The 19,899-nt window shown below is 42.0% G+C and overlaps 1 protein-coding gene and 1 pseudogene across 19 annotated transcripts in view; one reads left to right on the top strand and one right to left on the bottom strand.

Moving 5' to 3' along the window:
- The window catches only part of KIAA1217 (KIAA1217 ortholog), a 636,400-nt gene that overhangs the window by 72,920 nt on the left and 543,581 nt on the right, over positions 1-19,899 (bottom strand). The window contains exon 1 of one of the 19 annotated variants that reach the window (XM_036228135.1): positions 10,694-11,687. The exons of 16 other annotated variants lie outside the window; for them this stretch is intronic. The gene's annotated coding sequence lies outside the window, so the exon portion shown is untranslated. Of the gene's footprint in view, positions 1-10,693; positions 11,688-19,899 lie in introns of those variants that run through there. 2 more of the 19 variants (XM_036228127.1, XM_036228136.1) reach the window with 2 other exon arrangements.
- Positions 15,883-16,203, top strand: LOC107500024 (annotated as a pseudogene).

Raw genomic sequence — 19,899 nt, forward strand, 5'->3', positions numbered from 1 at the left:
GCCCGACCACTGAGTCACCGCTTCTCTTGCTGCGAGTGTGAAGTCTCGTGTCCTCCAGGACACTGAAAGCTGCTCTGGGAGGCATCGTGTTCCCAAAGCCTTCCCGCCCGAGACCATTGGTGGTTCATTCGCTTGAGTTTGACCTTCTGTGTGCAATACCGCGAACTCTGAGAAATACCTCGTTTGCTGCACTCACAGGATGAGATTTTTACAGCAAAGGAAAGAATACCTGGGACATACCAGTGAGCTCAGGATCTAAGTACCCAGGTCCTCTCTTGACTTACTAGTAGGTCATATCTTCTCGCCTCAAAATTGGTTATATTAGTTAAGTAATTAATTATATGTTCTATTTAACTAATATACCTATTAGTATATATTATGCTTATATATTATACTTACATATATTTTTGTGTCATTAATTATCACTATATAGACAGCATTACATCACTAGTTATATACATGTAAGTATGTATATATGCACACACACACATATATGTATATACATACAGAGACGGTTTCATTAGTCACAGATACCACATTACTTATGGGATAAAATATCTGGACTTGTCTGATTAACACTCCCTACCATCATGACCCCAATTTGGCTACCGGGTGACGTTCTTGGGACCACATCTCTTAGAGATGCTGAATTACTGACAGAGACATTACATCTCTGCCACTGTGTCCTATATCCCTCTCACCTTTCAATGGGGAAACTGATCAAATCAATTATGTTTTAAGTGAAAAAAGCTGATACGACATTATATAGCTTTAGGATAATCACAACAACGTAAGTTATGTATCAGTTTGATAACATAACATGTCCTCAACATATCTAAACTTAAAACAATGAATTGATGAGCTACATAGAATTTTATGCTCTGTAGTGGCAACTTAAAGGGATGATATTTTTCACAGACAGTTGGAGAAAATGGTGGTAAACAAATTGATGAACAGTAGATGCCAAGTTGGAAAACAAACGTTCTTTTATTCTTAGTCTGTCACTGCGTTCTTGAAATGTAGCTACTCAAATCTCAAAACTTCTGTTGCTTCCTCTCATCAAGCTCCTTCTCATGCTTTGAGAAATCTCAGCTTCTTAACCCCAAGTGTTCCTGGTCAGTTTAACCCCTTCAGGCCAGTGTCCTGTCTTCCCTGAACATCTCCTCTTTCTTGCCTCACAACTTTTCTGGAACTGACTCTGTGGCCCTGGGTTATAACAGTGGCCATTGCCTAGAACCACCCCACTGCCTGCATTCTGCTCTGTGTTTACATCCATCAGAGGAGGATATGTGCAGGCTCCACGATCAAGGGATAGAACACACACAAAACATGCAGCGAGCTACGTCAGCAGAGCCATAGTAAAGGGAATTTCATGAATGAATGCTGACGCAAGGGTTTTCAGTTGTGTCATTATTTTGATCCTTAGCTGAACAGCATTAACTACTGCGCTAAAAATAAATAAATAAATGAATGAATGAATGAATAAATAAATAAAAGAAAAGACAAGAAAAGAAAAGAAAAAAGAGAAGAAAAGGGTTTTGTATGAGGGAAGAGCTCCAGAGGATGACATTGGAGGACAATAATTTAAAAAAATCCACTAAGTTCAATTTTCCCTCAAAATAAACGTGAAAAACAACGCAGGAAATCCAGATCAAAGCAGCCCTCGGGCCACCTCTTCCTGGGTTCAGGAGAGCCTCTCGCTTTCCTTTTAACAACAACTTTCTGAACTAAAAGGAATTTCGTAAACTGGGAAAAGTTTTCTCATATAAGGCTGGGAATAGATGTCATTTGTTGTATCATTATACAGGCTCATTAACTTTCTTAGTTCTCATTAGTTATGAAAGAATCTAAAAAATTCCAAGTTTATAAATTAAATGACTATAACTTTGAAAACCCATCTGTTTTCCTTGGGCTTGGCTGGAGTCTATGGTGGAGAACACAAGTGTCCCTGATGGTTTGGACTTGACCGGTGGCCTGGAATGCCCTCGTGCAGGATGTTTCTTTGCAGTCAATGCAGCACGGTGACGTGGGAAGAACGCTAACCAGGGAATCATGGAACCTGCAGTCGGTCCAGGTTTTTAACTATCAATAAGAAGTCTGATCTAGATAGTCTCTAAGGCCCATTCCAACTATAACATTTCTGTGGGTCCATGAAATATTTATCGAGTAGCCACTCTGTATGTAAAGCCCTGGGTAAAGGTGGATAAGGAAAGAAGGATGTGTAAGATATAATTCCTACCTTTCAAGAGCTTACATTCAAGTAGGAAAAATGAATATTCAAAATAAGACAAAGCAAGAATAACTTTGGCAAGCATCTAATGAGTGCAATAAACTGATACTCTAGTGCAATAGACTAATAGAGTAAGACTCTTCTGGCTGGGATAGTTAAGGAACACTTTTCTGAAGAAGTGAGAATTTTAGTAAGTCCATAAATTAGGACCAGAATTGCAGTAGATAAGAAAGAGTTTTCTTTCTTAGGTATTCCAGGCAGGAAATAAAGTATAGTCAGAGACAAGAAGAGGAGGAGTGCCAAGTGTCCTGGGGAATGGTGGACCTCTGAGCCAACCAGAGAGTTACTGTGGGGCAGTGGTTCTCCAAGTTCAGCATACGTCAGAATCGCCTGCTAAAACGTAGATCAATGGGCTCCACTTCCAGAATGTCTGATTTAGCAGGTCTGGGCGGGGCCCGAGAATCTGTATTTCTACTGAGTCCCTGAGATACTGATCTGCTGGCCTAGGGAACCATTTCTCTAGAGACTAGAGGGAAATGTAAGTTCGCATCAAAATCTCCATTCTACTATGGCTATCATCAATAAATCAACACACGACAAGTGTTGACAAGGATGTGGAGAAAAGGGAACCATCGTGCACTGTTGGTGGGACTGCAAATCGGTGCAGCCATGATGGGAAATGGTATGGAGATTCACCAAAAATTTAAAAATAGAACTACCATATGCAATACCCAGCAATCCCACTTCTGAGTTATTTATCTGAAGAAATCCAAAATACTAATTTGAACAGATATGTGCATCCCTATATTCACTGCAGCATTATTTACAATATCGAAGATACGGAAGCAACCTAAGTGTCCATCAACAGATGACTGGATAAAGGAGTTGTGGTAAATATATACAATGGAATATTACTTGGCCATTAAAAAGAATAGAATCCTACCGTTTGCATCAACATGGATGGACCTAGAGGGTATTACTCAAAGTGACATATTTCAGACAGAAAGACAAATATCCTATGATTTCACTTATTTGTGGAATCTAAAAATCAAAATAAATGAATGAACAAAAGGAAACGGACTCATAGATAGAGAACAAACTGATGGTTACCAGATGGGAGGGGTCTTGGGTGGCTGGGTAAAAAAAGTGAAGGGATTAAGAAGTACAAATTTGCAGTTACAAAATAGTCACAGGGATGTGAAGTACAGCATGGGGAATATAATCAATAACATTGTAATAACTATGTATGGTGCCAGGTGGGTACCACGCTTACTGGGGGAATCGTTTCATAAGTTATACAAATGTCTAATCACTATGCTGTACACCTGAAACTAATATAATATTAAACGTCAACTGTAATTGAAAAAAAAAAATCTCCACTCAACTGTGAGCTTAGTTAAATCCTATTTCAGAAAGCTTATTAAACTTTGGGTGGCAATCATAATTACCTAGAATCTCTTGATCTGTAAACGTTTTAAACTAAATCTGCCAGAAGACGGAAATAGGGAAAGGAAGCTAATATTTTTGGAGACTTCTTATTTACCAAATGCTTTCTAGAATTACCTCATTTAATTCCCAGCTCATTTCCATCAGATAAATGTTGTAATCCCCATTTTACAGATGAAGAAACTGGAACCCAGCAGGGACGTCGAGTGTCTTACCAAAAGTCAAAGAACGGGGCCAAGATCTATGAAGTGCCAGAACAATCTTGCCTTTAGTGTTAAGAAGTCAGTGCAGAGGAGAGGCCTGGCCTTCTCTGAACACTCTTCAAGGGAAGGCGACGGTTTAAGGATTACTATGATCGGTATGATATCCATCTAAAATCAGGACCAGAAATACCTGACCAAAGTCACTTGTATTGAATGTTGCAGGAGGTACAAGAGAAAGTAGACCAGACCATAATACTGTTATCAAAAATGTGGAGAGAGAACGCCTTCCAAACGGTAACTGCAGGATATCCACGAGCCCCACAAGACTGCTCCATTTCAAAGGCATACCTTTGTGCTTTCAGTTCAGATATCAAGTCAGCCAGCCAGCCCGCCAGCCAGTGGACATGGCTCAGAAGTCTGAGCCATGGGATGCTCGGCGTAACCACTGCTTCTCCTTATTTGGATAAATAACAGCCTCGAAGACAACCAGTTTGGGAGTCGTGCATACCCTGTGGCTGGGCTTGGCAAGCCTCGCCGCCCCCGCCCTGCCCTGCCCTGCCCTGCCGTGCCGTGCCGTGCCGTGCCGTGCCCTGCACAGACGGCCGAGGCAGCGTAGCCAGTCGCTGCTTCCCCACAGGTCCCCATACTGTCAGGAGCCTCTTCCTCAGAGACAAGATCTGCTTCACTGTGCCTCAACGATAAACTGCCAGGCCATTGGGCATTCCTGAAACTGAGGAGCTCAAGAGAAACAAAACTGATAGCTACTGGCCCAGTGACGCCATGTAAAGTCACGCTCCCTGTGACAAAGTGCCCACATCCGGCAAGGGGGCAGACACGTGAAGAAAATGCTTTGCAACCTGTGGAGTGCCTTTGCAAGTTCGCGACCAGCAGCAAGAGCTTCCAACTCACCTCAAAAAGAAACAAGCTCCAGGCTGACCCCAAAGTAGCCCATCTACTTCCCCCGCTGCCTAACCCAACGTCCAGTCTTTTTTCTTCTTTGTTTTATCCTTTATCTTACTTTCCTTCCCCTCTTTGAAAAGCAACATCAGGGTAAAATATCCCTTGAGAGGACAGGAAGCTATGGGTCAAAACACAGACAAAGGGAGTTTCTTATAATTAGGGCAGCAAAACAATGGCTTGATTCTGATGACCGTCAACTCCCAAGTTCTTCTTCAATGCCCTGAAGTCTGTAAATTAGTTTCCTATTTTTAAAAAGTTTTAATCACCCTCTTCTACCAGTACCGTTCCCCACCATGACGCTCAAGAAAAGCAGTAGAGTGTGATGGACCCAGCACTGCGTTGTGAATGAAATGACCAGGGTTCTCCTCCTGACGATCTTCTCGGCTGTGGTCTCCTAGCCATGACCGTGGTCTTGGCACTGCACATTTCTGAAGCTCTGGTTCAGGCACCCCTTCATGCCTTTGTGTGACGAAAAGTATGATCAATATGTGCTGTTCTTAAAATCACCAACCAACATTTGGGGGCTCACTCAATAAACTGCAAAAGCGAATGAATGGAATAGACAATATCCGCTTTACGATATTCTTAGGAGGATGAAGAGAATGACAGACACTCTCTCTTTCTGAGACACAAGAGCTCATGGAAGGACGGAGGTCTGAATGCAGCCGGCATAAGAACACCACGCTGTATTACATTCCGAAGCATCATCCTTGAGCAAAAAAAAATCTAATTGTATTCCGTGGACTTCAAGAAGGTGCTTTTCTTCATTCTCATTCCCAAATGAATTGGCAATTCTGAACCCAGATCAGGCTAAGTAATAGACTTCCCATACGCTTTATACTGGCTTGACAAGGAGGTTCAAAGATCGATTATTTATAAAAATTATAAGATGAGCGATAGCCCACATCGCCTTCCCTTTCCATCTTATCACCTGGGAGAACCTCTTTTCGGGAATGAAAAGAGAACCCCTGTCCTCACGTGCCTGTGGCAAGAATACAAGTCTTGGTTAGTGAGGAGGAGGCGACAATAATGATTTGAACTAAAGGCAAGTTTTTAAATGCTCTCAGAATTTCCACTTTATTGTCCATTCTAGTCCTAGTCTACATTTGTATTAAAACCAGCGCTCTGTGTGCTTTAGGATAATTCTTGATAGAAATACATTTATCTTGTGGCATTGCTCAAGAAATAACATTTGGCTTTTTTTTGGGCAGGGGGGACAAGTAAAGAAAGCAGTGTGATAATTTAAGGAAAATGCAGAAACGTTTTCTGATTAAACATATATGTCGAGATGGCCTTGCAAATATATTCACTCTATCTACTTTAGAATATAAAAGTATGTTTTGGTAGTTTTTATATTAAGATGTACTATGTATATGAGTACAATTCTGTGGATAAAAACTCTCTGCCAAAATTAAAAATATCAAAATACCACATCTGACTCATTTTTATGCTCTAGTCACAAAGTGATACTGAATAGAAACTTATTAGCATTTCACTAAATTTCTTCAGATCATTGTTACGAATAATAAAAATACAGACACATTTTAAAACAACATATTTCAGTCTTAAAATGGTCAGATTAACATAATTATAGCCTTAGGTTGCCAACAGTGGTACATTTCTCATTTTCATGAGAATGCAGAGGTTCTCCCAGACTGCAAGCTAATAGGCTCCTTGGTCTAAATATATACAGTAAAATCTGCAGCAAATTTCTGAAGCATTAAGATCTGAACCCTGCAGATATCTAGTGAGTAATTTGCGCTGGAGTGGAGCAGGATTTTTTTTTGTTTTGCTGTTACACAGCTGCTAGGAAATACATATTTTTAGATTTGCTCTTACAGGCAAGCAAAAATGGTATCCGTTTTATGGCTATGTATCTCGTATGTTCCCTCGATCCTTACGGCAGTGGGTCAACCATCTATAGAATATGCTGTGCGGTCGCCTTCCTCCTTGGAAGTGAGTACGAGAAATGACACTAGATGCTCATCCTAGATGAAGCCACAAGAACCTGGCTGGGACACCTAACACATCCGAGGCGCGTTTTGGAAAAAAACACGCACTAGAGTTGAAGCCTCTAGGTCAGGTCCCTGCTAGTTCTATATCACCTTGTCATTAAGGCTGTGACGATTTCTTACTATTGTTTAGAGTTTTTCTCCCCCTCGGGCAGCTCTTCCTACGATGGTATCAAGGGCAAACGAAAAGAAACGGGTTCAAAGAATTAAACCAGAGCAAGGGAAAGCATGACCTTTGATTTCACAGGAAAAGAGAAAAATAAAAGGAAAGAAATCAAGTACATGTGCCCATCAGCCAACTGAGTACAGCATATTTTCTGTATTTCAGAAATATGGAGTGAGTTAGTGCTGCCTGAACAATGAGAAGGCGTCCTCTGGCTGGAATGACACGCTGGGTATTCACACCTTTCATGTGGAAAGGACTTAAATAAATCTGCACAAAAATGACTGAGCGAACAGCTCTTCTTCTGTGCCAAATAACAAGATGCCAAGGGTCTCGAGAACACTTAGGCAAGAATTTGGTTTGATTCTGGCATCAAAATGATGAATTTTTTCAACTGTATGATCTTTCATGACATTTTACTCTGTCGCCCTCATGAACACCCAACTTGGGCTTTGTCTTAAAACCTTGGTTTTTATGTTTCTCTCAATAACAAGATATTGTCACCATGTCAACAATGACCTTGCACCAAATGCACCATTAGTCATTTAATGCTTTTCTTTAAATCCATTTTAAACACTTTTTTTTAATTTAGTTGTGAAAAAGCAATATTTTCATTCACTCTCAAGTTCTTTGCCCTACTTATCTTTCCAACAGTCATTAAAACAACATTATAAAATTATTAAAATCACTGGCTCCAAGCGAAAAACAGCTTTTAAAGTAGCTTGAGCAGTAATACATTAAAGTTTCAGATGGAGTTACCACTGTAGGAGCTTTTTGCCTTAGCAAAGAGGCTGACTTCTGAATATAACACACTAACACTATAAAACTCTTTTAAGCTGAAATTGTTTTATTCAAAGTACCTCATAATTTGAAGCAGCTGCAGTTTTTCAGTTAACTTGATGGCCTGTTTGCCTTCAATAATATATTGGATAATCTAAATCTGGTTAGTTCGAAATCCATTTATTTTTGGTTTCGGCCCATGCATTTCTAATTAATGAGCTCTGGCCACACAGTAGCATTGTACTGCTATCTGGACGGTACATGAGACTTGGCTACGCTCAGCTACAACGATGGATGGCTAAGAGAAGTCAAATATATAGTATTTGCCTAAATCAATAAAGAAAACAAACCCCCTGAGACCCAGAGGGTGAGAACAGAAGCAGGGGATCACTGGAGATGGACAAAAGGCTGTGAGGGGCTTGGTGGCCTGGGCTCCAGTCCTATTTTTGTCACCTCCTTATTCTGTGGTCTCAATCAAGTCACACCAACCATGCAAGGCTTCTTGAGTCAGAACTGATGAGTGAAAGGGTTATAAGAGACGGTACGTAAGACCTTTCCCCACCTCTAAAACCCTATGATTCCAAACAAGCCAGGGCTGTCTCTCGAGGGAGTGACACGAGTCAGGTCGCAGATCTACAGTGGCCAGTGCGTTCCTCAGGAGCGAACAGTGTGTCGCTCCTGCAAGTCACAGAGAAGCAAAGGGATCACTGATGCCTTGGGAGACAGGCAGAGCAGAGAGGAAGTGGCTTACTACCCGGCGGTATGTACCTTAAAACCATTTTTTTCCTCTTTAGGAAAAGAGTGAAGAAAAGAATGATCACCGAGAAGCTCTGTACAGGGTAGGATCTTGGACCCGAGGGAGCCCGGGATGATATTACAGGAAACAAGCTCCTGGAATCTGGGCTGCCCTGACTGGGGACCCACAGAGGAGAAAAAAGCAAAAACCCTGGAAGAAGACATTATAGGTGCAGGGGATACAACCTGAAAACGCCAGGACACATGCTCCCAGTCATAGGCAATTTCTGCGAACATCTCTATTTAGAAGAGCCAAGAAAAGGGATGCCGCTTGCATATCGGAGGGCAGAGGGTGTGGCACGAACCTCTCCTGAAAATCCGGCAGGACACAGAGTTCTCGGGGCTGGAAGCACTTGCCTTGATCCTGGAGCCGCCCAAGTGCAAAGCCGTGACGGGCGGCTGCATCCCCTGTGGATGCTGCTGGCAGTCATTACTTCACACTGCAAGTCACCAGGACATTTCTGCTGCTGAGTGGATGTCTCGATCTTCGGGAGTGGGCGAGGAGAGCAACAGTGCCTACTTCTGAGGTGGCTCAGCTACCAACCCCGGCTTCAAAACCCTCTACCTTCAAGGTTTTTTTTTTTTTTTTCTTTTTTAAACATTCTTCCTGTCCGCCTCCTTTCAGAAGCCTGAAAGGGCAGCAGGCAGGCACATGCAGGCAGTCTCCATTCAAAGAGACTTTCTCACTTCCAAATCAAGCTCACACATAAGCTCCCTGCCCTATCCCATGAACACAATTTTCATTGGTGATGCAACACATGAAGCAAAGAAGAAAGCAGCAAGGAGGAACAGGTCATTTACCCACAGAGCTCTTCGCTATTTCCATATCCAATGTTTACTGTCTTCGTTTCATTCTGAGTAAGTTGTAACCAGATCCCCAAATAAAAAACTAGTCTGATACTAGCTTTTAGATGCTACAGATATATAAAATAATAAGAAAAAAATCCAAAACTGTTCAAAATAATTTATCTGGAAGACAAATAAACATTATGTATTTATAATTATTACTTTCCAGATAAATTATCTGTATCTGACTTCGGGCTTGGCTGTGCAGTGTAGGATTTTAAAACAAGGACTGTCAGCTGGGTTCGCATCCCGGCTTTGCTACTTATTAGTTTGTGATCTTTTTACTTAATCCCTCTCACAGTTCTCCAAATTTAAGATGGTTATGACAGTAACCTCCACCATAGGGTCACTATGACAACAAAATGAAATAATGCATATTACTTAGATCACACTGGATAACTTCTTAAGCGTATTTGCTCATCTGGGATAAAGATATCCACAGAGTTATGGATAAGCAGATCCATGTACACGTTAACCTTTAAAAGGAAACAGACTGATTTAATAGACCATTACTCTTATTAATCTCTTTTAGAAAAAATGCAAAATATTGTGACTGAACTAGTGCGAGAATAAGACAGAATAGTTAACTCAAGTAAATACAATTTCTGCCAGACGTTTTTCCAGGCAATCATTAAACCTGATAGACTAGAATTATATGTTATGTAAAACCGTAGAAGTTTTTAGTGTTATTCATAAAGCTTAAATTGGTATTTCTTTTAAAACTGTCCAAATCAAGATAAAAGAGCTGTTTTTATTTTAAAATTTCAACTGTTTTCACAATGGGGAAAAAAGCAAATCATTTTGCCTGGAATGTGGAAGAACACACAGGAATCCCCCCATTTGTACCACACCTTCAAATTCTCTACATTTGCCTCAGAAACTAATGCAAGTCAATACCTTTGTGAAAACACTGAGAACTGTCCCAGAATACATAAATCAATGAGATCCATACTAACAAACAATGTTGACACTTTAAATCCTTTTATAAGCTATAAGGTTAAACCGAAACTAGATCACAGGATTTATAGATTAGAGCCAGCCCAATGCAATTTAAACGGATTTTTAAAAACATACACCAATAACAAAGAAGTGTGCTTCTAAGCAGTGTGCATGAAGTTAAAATAAAAACCCAGATTTTTAATTCCTCATTGAATCCAAACTTGCATACAGAAGACCTGACTCAATTCAATGTAAATGTGCCCCAACATGACAAAAGAATTCTGAAAATTATATTTTGTTATAAAGGCACAGTTCTTACCTTACATTTTCCGTGAAACTTTCTCTTCTAGAAGAAACTTTCTAGACTTGCAGAGACCTTGAAACCATCCATCTCTCGAATGCTTCCAGCTCTGCCTGTCTTTATGGTGACTGAATGCAAGGCTTGGTTTTTTTTTTTTTTTTACAGAAGGAAGCTTTTAGTCAAAATATGTGGTTTAAAGGAGCAGTATCCACCCTTGTTAAAACTATTTCACGGACATTCAGAGGTTTTGTTTCTACCCTATGAAAGTTAAATCTGAGTAGGAAGGCATTTTTCCTGTCCCGGAAATCGACATAACTAAAACCAATGCTGAGCTAACGAGAAATGTTTCTTCCATGTGTTCCGTCTGGCAGAAACTGCAAGCCATATCAAGGAAACACGTGATGTTTATAAATACAATATGGCTCATGTTGTCATAACCTCTCAATGACAAAAAGGAAAAAAAAAAGTGCAAGGAAAAGCTAGCAGCCACACAGCAGGAAAGATGAGATTTGTATCACTTGGAAGCTGCATATCAGATATGCATGTATTACCCTTCCTTGCTTCTTAAAAATCAAGTATAACTGGAAGCAGCGAGGGAGGAAGAAAATGCCTACCTTGTTCTGGGTTGCCACTGTATCGAAATGCATTTGCCTAGCTAAATCATTTCAGTAAGAGTAATTCTTTACCATTTCCAACAGAAATGTCTTTTTGCCTGTCAGAAAGACACGACACGAAAGGAACATAATGACGTGCATCGCGCATAAGTGAGTTCCAGTGTTCACTCAAGCAGATAACAGAATGAAGGCAAGGATTTCACAGAGCCTGGAACCGATGTGAAAATTACAGCTGTCTGTATCACTATTAATTATTGACTTTCTGATCTTCCACTAGACTGTAAGACCTGTGAGGGCAGGTACCATACTCGGTCACTATTACAGTTGATTCCTGAACATGGTGGAGTTGGGGGCTCTGACCCCCCCCCACACACAGTCAAAAACCCGTGTTAAACTTTTGACTCCCCCAAAACTTAACTACTAATAGCCTACTGTTGACTGGTAGCCTTACTGATAACATAGTCAATTAACACATTTTTTTGTATGTTATATATATTATGTATTGTACTCTTACAATAAAGTAAGCTAGAGAAAAGAAAATGTTAAGAAAGTTAAGAGGAGAAAATACGTTTATAGTACCGTATGTATATATTTCAAAAATCCACATATAAGTGGACCCACACAGTTCAAACCCATGTTGTTCACGGGTCAACAGGGTATCTTCAGAAGCTTGCATGAGACTCTGGACCAGAGAAGTGATTTGATGCTTAATAGTTGGGTCAGTGAATCAATGAAACCTCACAATAGAGGGATTAGATTAACTGCTCTAAAATCATCGCTCCTACTTTATGAGTTTGCGAATATTTGTAATACTAACCACCAATTTAACCGAAATGCAAGATTCATCCTACTGAGTCATAAATACAGTAAAACAAGCCCCATCTTATTAATTTGCTACTGGAGGATTAGCTTACTTTCTACCATAGGTGAATTTAACTCCCGAAAATAAAGTGCAGATATGTGTGCACCTCTCACAATCATTTATTTTAATCTGACAAATCTGTTATTCTCATCTTAAACTTTAGGGCTATTCACTGCTATAAAAGCATATTGATAGGGAATTTTGTTAGACAGATCGGCACTCTAATTCCTCATTTCAGTCAGGAACTAGTCCTGGGATAAACTAGAACCTCAGACGTTTCCATTTATAAATCACTTTACTGATCTTAGTAGAGAAGGCATTAACTGAAAATGTGTGATAGAAAAAGTGCTGAAGTGAGCTCCTTTTTCATCCAGATATTTAATGAGAATTTTCTCTGAGCGGGACACCGTGCAAGGGAAACACAGGGGCTTTGCTCCTAAGAAGCTTCGACTTTGAAAAAGAACTCGAGATGTGTGTGCATCAATAACTGTGATGCAGGCAGGACCAGGTGAGTGCGCTGGGGGAGGCAAGTGGACAGGTGAGGTTCTGTGGAAGCCAGAGAAGGCACAGTGGTGTGGGCGGCTTAGAGAGGAGAGGAATCGGGGAGATGAGATGAAAATAGCAGCTTCTGAGTTAGGTCTGCGAAAGGGGCGGCGTGTGGCCACCGACGGGGCAGTACTGTGGGGAAGGAGAGCAGCAACCGCCGGAGGCAGAAGGCCAGTTACAAGATTCTGGTTCTGTCTGGCTCGGAATCCAGCTCCACTTCTGACAAGCTGTGTGGCTCTGAGCAAGTTCCCTCACCTCCCTGATTCTCAGCTTCCACGTCGGAAACAGGGAGATAATAAGAATTCCTCTCACGTTGGGTTGTTTTGAAACTTAAAGGAGCAAAATGTTCATTTTCCCAAAGGTTCGGCACGGTACCTGGCACGGAGTAAGCAGATCGTGAGTGTTCTAACAGCACCGTCACTACGTGGGTGAGGGGGACAGTGGGGCGGCTGGGTCAAGAAGGACTTTGAACGAATGAAAGAAAACTAACTAGGCGTGTTTTTGAAAACTTCCATTTCTATGGGATTCTCTTCTCTTCCATTCCTATAAGGTTATTTCATTCACCATCCCTTCCCCACCAAATTCCCTAATCCTTCTCCACCAGAACACTTCTCTGTGGAAAGAGAGCTCTATGGCATGGCCACTCCATTCATACATACTAAATGAGCACATACTTCTTTTCCTTTCCTTTCCTTTCCTGGGATATTTTTTTAACCTAGTCAGAAGAGAAGAGAATGCAAGAAGTCAAATATAAAAGATGCCAGGAAGTAGACACATCATAGAATTAAGTAAAACAAATATTTTAAAAGGCTATTCCGTGTGCTCTAAAATCTCGCTAGGAGCATCTTTTCAAAACCTGTGATGCTTAAATGGAACCATCAAGAAAGGGAGGATACGGGGTTAATCCAAGGGTTAGAAGGAACTGGGTTTAAATCTGATGCCCAACATTCACCAGCTGCGGGCTTGGGAAGGACTCGACTTCACTGGCCTCAGTTGTGTGATCTGTGAAATGGAGTCAGCGTACCTATTTCACACTTGTTGACTAATTTAGATAATGCCTAAAGGACTTAACACATCGTAGACTACTACTGTGTAGACACATACAGGTTTATTAGCCTACATCCAAAAAACTCAATGGTATACAATGACTATTCTGATTCCAGAAAGAAATTAATAGCGTTCACATGAATAATTACAATTTTGCCAAAAAAAAAAAAAAAGCCAAAGTAAAATGTATGACCAAAAGATAGAAGTAGAAAAGCAAAAAGGGAGGCCAGGAACAAAGCCAACACACAAAATACATGCCGCAAAACGCCTGTACGCTTGCTGTGGGCGGGCCACAGATTTAATTCTAAGCTTCAGAGTAGCGACACGAAGAGGGAAAATGATCACTTACAAGATTCAGAGTGTCCATAGGACAAAAATAAACCAGGAGAAGCACAGCTATTTCTGGTGATGAGCACAGAGAGATATTTTTACAGTGGGTTCTCATTAATGACGGAAAATGAATAATACAGGCATTTGTAGCACTATCATTATAATACTCAGCGCATGTGTTTAACAAGTGTTTACACTCACAGGGGGCAAGACACTGGCTTTCGGAGGGATACAAAGACAAACATGAGACTGTTTGTGCCGTTGGAGAACTTATAGTCTCACGGATGAGATGAACATGCCAATGAAATGATTATAACACCAAGAGAATGTGCAGAACGCCCCCCAAAAGGGACAGATTAATTCCGACAGAGCATTAGAGGAAGTTTCATGGAGCAGATAGTCTTTTATTTGGTCTCTCAAAGGAAGTGTTTCTTTTTTACATTTTATTACAGAAAATTTCAACCATAAAAAAAAGTTGAGAAAATAATATAACAAACTTCCATCATCCAGCTTTGGCATTTCTTAACGTATTATCAATTTTGTTTCATCTATTTCTACGTTTTTGGTTTGCTTTGCTGAAGTATTTTAAGGCAAATCCCATTAATCGTGCCATTTAGCCCGTAAATACTTTAGTATGTCTCATTTTTGTAAACACAACCGCCAAGCCATCATTATACCCAACAGAATTACCAGTTATCCCTTAATATCATCTGATTCCTAACACATGTTCAAATTTCCCGAACATTTTCAAAGATGTCTTTTACAGTTGGTTTGTTCTAATCAGTATTCAAGCATAGTGCACAAATGGTATTTGGCTGTTATAGCATAGAAGAGACCTAGAAACCTAATAGTGTCCCCTCCCATCCTTTTTATCATGCCCACAATTTATCGATGGAATTGGGCAACTGTCCCGTAGCATGTTAGATGGGTGGAATTTTTAAAAGCAGATATGTGGGGCAGAAGCGGGCATACCAGGTACTTGGAGTGTCGGGGCAGAGATGATACCAACCATCGGGCCTGGGCTATTCTTTGCACAATGGGAAGTTGGGATTAGGGAGATGACTTGGGAAGCAATTAGACTGGAATGGGAAGAGTTGGGGAGACTGGTTAAAGGCTGTTGCATAAGTGACCAAGAGAAAAATCATGAATGCTGTAACTACAGCAGTAGCATAGTGTTGTTAAGAGCCTGGGATCTGGAGCTCAGCTGCCTGGGTTCAAATTTCAGCTCTGCCACACTCTAGCTGTGTGGCTTTGGGCAAATTTCTTAACATATGTAACCAACTGTTTCCTGAGCTATAAATACGAAAGCTTATACCAACACTTGCCTCAAAGTCTTGTCTTGGAGAGTAAATGAAATTACCCAGAAAAGTGGTCAGTAAATGCCTTAAAAAGTTAGCTATTATAGTGGTGGTTGTGTAGGCAATGGCTGAAGGGTCACCTGTAGGAGGACTTGCACAGTGGAAGGGCTCTGGGGACTGGCGGCATGTGCTGGGAAACAGGAGTTAGGCAACTGAAGAATCATCGACCGCCCAACTTTTAAATCTCTTCTCCCTACCCTTCAATGCACACACACACATACACACGCATGCACACACACACATACACACGCATGCACACACATACACACGCCATCACAATTGCTCCACCACTCACAAAGAGAGAAAAATATTGGGACAGCTGCTTGGAAGTTGAACATTAGGGTCTTGAACTTGAGAAACAGTGGAGCTGGGGATACAGTGCTGAGGGTCATCCCCATTGGTATAATGATAAAAGAAAAAAATCACAAGTAGGCTTCCACCGGGGCAGCCATGGCTCTGCGCTACCCAGTGGCGTGGGCCGCAACAAGGGTCACAACGTGGCCAAGAACGCAAGCAAGCCCAGGTATAGCTGCCGCCGCGGGAGCCTCACTGAGCACAAGAAGTTCGTGCGGGACAGGATCCGGGAGGTGTGAGGCTTTGCCCCCTACGAGCGGTGCACCATGGAGCTGCTCAAGGCCTCCAAGGACAAGCGGGGCCCTGAAATTCATCAAGAAAAGGGTGGAGACACACATCCGCACCAAGAGGAAGCGGGAGGAGCTGAGCAACGTCCTTGTGGCGGTGAAGGACTGGCCCCCTGCCCCCCCCCCATAAAGCCTTTTCAGAAAGGGGCTCCTATGCTGGCATTGGGGGGAGGTCACATTTGACCTATTAGCTACTTGAGATCCCTTCCTGGAGCTCAGTGCGGGGCACAGAAGGAAGCAACAGACAGTACTGAAAATGGTATTTAATCATAATTAAACAGTTCATATGTGCCAGAAAAAAAAAAATCACAAGTGGAAAGATGCGTATTTTTTTTTAAAAAAGCAAATTAAAAAAAAAACACACATAAATTGGTGATGTCTGCTTGAACACACGGGAGACAATTTAGAAGGCAAGAGGAAGAAGAGTAAGTGAATAAAAGAGGCTGAGTTGTGTCTGAATGTAGGCAAAGAGTTTAGAAATGGTAGAGGAATGGAAACCAAGGTTGCTAATCAGACCGACTACTCATGGATGTCGAACTCTGAGCTCAAATAGGAGAGGTCTCGGGGGGCAGCAGCTGACCCGGGCATTGGGAAGTAATTTAAGATGCAGGGACAATTCTGGGGAGTGTCTAAGAGGAAATCTGGAAGCTGCCTACATATGGGTAAAAATTAAATACGAGAGGGAGAGAACTGAAAGATGGGAGCAGAGACTCTAGAGAAGTAACCTCAAAACATATAAGAAGATAAAAAAGCCCGAAAACTGTGAAAAAACGACTAGGTTTGGTGAACAGGAAGTCAGTGGTGGTACTCTGAGAGCCAACAAACAGAATGGCTCATTTTTAAGTTGCACATTTGTGAATTACAAACCTGTGAATAGATATTGCTTTTTTTTTTTTTGCAAAAGGGCGTATTCCATGTGGTGAGCTCAAGTTCTTGGGAACTGAATTATCAAAGCCACTACCAAATGTAACAAAGGTCAGGTGACAGAAAAAATCAGGACACGGGTATGCTTGATTCCAGCAGCGAACCACAAGTCTCATTAGATAGACTGGCCTCAAAAATGCTCAGCTAGATGCTAAATGAAAAACTAGACACGTTTTCCCCACCAGGCATCTATCTAGTCCACTGGTGCCCACAGCCTCGGAGTTAAGACTTTGGTCAAACACGCTTCCTGAGCAACATCGTTCCCATCGAGACACCGCTCAGGAGAACAGACTGTTTTAGACCCAGAGTCTTACATTTTCTCCTCGTTCGCGGGTAAGATATTAAATTGACTATTTAAGGAAAGGTTTCAGAGGCCACTGCAAATTTCTGGCCTTGCTGCGGTTGCGTCTCTGCTTCTCTGACTGTTTACCACGATGGCCGCGTGTGTCGGGAATGGGTGGCAGCTGGGGGTCTGTCCCCGGCTGCGGCTGGAGGCCGGGGAGGGGAGGTGGGTGACGTCAGTCGCAGGACTGCGTAACTGACGCATGCGAACAGTTGCCATCAAATTCCTCCACAGCCGCGCGCGGGCACGTTGCAAACATACGGGAGGACGGAGCTCCCCGAAACCCACCGTGCAGCTGGGTGTATTGCAGTCTACGATTCATCCCTGCTCTGTTCTCTATTTCTGTTCTTTGCCACGAGCCGTGGGGTTATGCAGCTGCTTTCCAGACAGGGCTCAACAAAGCTTTCTTTCCTTTAATGCCAAGGCAGCTACATTCATCCAGGGAGGAGCGAGAATTCCAACCCCCAGAGCCAAAAGGTGAGGCTGAAGGAATTCCATGCCTTTTAACTTCTGGAATCTGTGATGGCGCCAAGTTACAAACTGCAGGCACGATCACACCTAGTTGGTTTTCAGACTGTGTTCCATTTCTCACTTCTAAGTCGTCTTCACTGAAACCTAAAAGCTTTTCTGTGGGCTGGATGGTAAACATTTGTCACTTGGGGACATAAGTTGACTTTCTCACACTCAAAAAATTGCCATCTGAAGTAGGCTGTGGGCCACTCAAAAACTGATCGCTAGGGTCTCATCTAAAGGTACAAACAGAACAGCTTTCCTGAAACCCAAAGCAAAAGTTCTGACTTCTAATTAAGGCTTTGTCCATATGGTTAATATTTGATTCTCTTCGTGCTCACTGCCAGGCCTTTATGTAGGTACCACATCTGCTTAAGAGTTAAAACAGGTGTCCTCCCCAGCCATAAACAAGATTTTCAGAGGTGATTCTGGGACCCCTGTGTGGGCATTATGTAAAAGAAACAGAATGCTGAGCACCACTGAAACTCCAGTTCAAAGGCTAGACGTATCAAACAGTAAGATTTTCAAGGGAGCAGACTCTTAAGAACATCAGTGAGAAAGAGAACAATGAAGTAATAAGAGGCAAATGGGTCCATAACATTCAGTCCCTGCTTCATGATTAGCATGACTTAATCTGTCTTCACATGGTGCTGGTTTACATTTAGAGTATACCTGGCTAAGAATAAACCTCAAAGTCCTAGAATGTCGAAAGTAGCAATGCAGCCTTCACTTCAAATCACACATCATTTCTGACATAAAAAAGCAGCGGTTGAGTGCGTAAGAGGCCTGAAGTGTCGGCTCTGACCTCACGATGTCATCATGATGTCATCACTCAAATTCCAGGCCACAATTACACAGAAATCCTCCCAGCACCTTCTACTGGACCTCCCAGCCTCTTGGTCCTAAACTCTTATACCCTGTGTGGCAGACAGATCAATGATGTCCACATCTTAAACTTTGGAACCTGTAGCTACGTGGGAGAAGGGGAATAAGGCTGCTAACCAGCTGACTATAAAAGAAGACTAGTTTGTAGTTTCACGTGGGCCCAATGTATCTACGACTGCCCTTCACAGTGGAAGAGTAAAGTCAGAGAAGCGGTGATGGACTCAGGGCCAGAGGGGTGCCACTCTGCTGGGTCGAAGATGGAGGAAGAGGGCTGCAGGCAGGCTGAGGAGCGTGCAGCCTCTAGAAGCTGGGAAAAGAGGAAGCATCTCCAGAGCTTCCAGAAAGGAAAGCCAATGTCCTGACGATGACCCCGTGATTCCAGTCCACCCACTCATGTTGGGCTTCTGATCTCTAGAACTGTAAAACGGTAAACTGGTGTCATTTTACGCCACTAAGTGTGTAATAATTTGTTACAGCAGCAACAGAAAACTAATACGCGCTGTTGGGCAGCGGAGCCGGCTCCATCTCGGTACCTCTGCTTTAGCTCTAAGACAGACAGAACCTGGGTTCCTTTGGCACTAAAATCTATTCATTTACTTTCTCCTAGTTAAACTCCAGCATCCAGCCGAGTGCTAATCCTCGGAAAGGATGCTATAAAATAGCACAGCGTCTTCTAAATTTGTGTGTGTGGGAAGAGGGGTGGGGGTGGAAGGGAGGTACAGCTGGAGAAGCTAATCTTTCTCCTTTTTTCTCCCATTTGTCCTGCGGAGGAATGTAGCACTGTTGTTAGAAACGCAATACCTTTCTAGTGGACCTGCACTGATGTGATTTTAAAATCTGCCTTTTCAGTTTCCCAGCTCTTTTTTCATCAAAACATCCCTGTGTGCTTCGACCGTTTGGATAATCTTCTGAGATAATCTAAATCTAGAGAATTTTAGCTCTTGAATCATGCAGAGTTTTGTACTATGCTCTCAACATGATTTAGGTAGGATTTGATAATATTTAATACAGTGCTACAGCAAACAGTCTTGAATTAGAAGGATTTAATTAGAACACTAGGACTTGGAATAGCTGATGTAAGAACATTAATAGATTTACACACGATTGTACATGGCTTTTTGTTTTTTTTCATTGTTACTCATATGCTAGTTTTGCTTTAATTAG

This window comes from Rousettus aegyptiacus, unplaced genomic scaffold (genome assembly GCF_014176215.1).
Source record: "Rousettus aegyptiacus isolate mRouAeg1 unplaced genomic scaffold, mRouAeg1.p scaffold_m13_p_10, whole genome shotgun sequence".
NCBI classification, from domain to species: domain Eukaryota; kingdom Metazoa; phylum Chordata; class Mammalia; order Chiroptera; family Pteropodidae; genus Rousettus; species Rousettus aegyptiacus.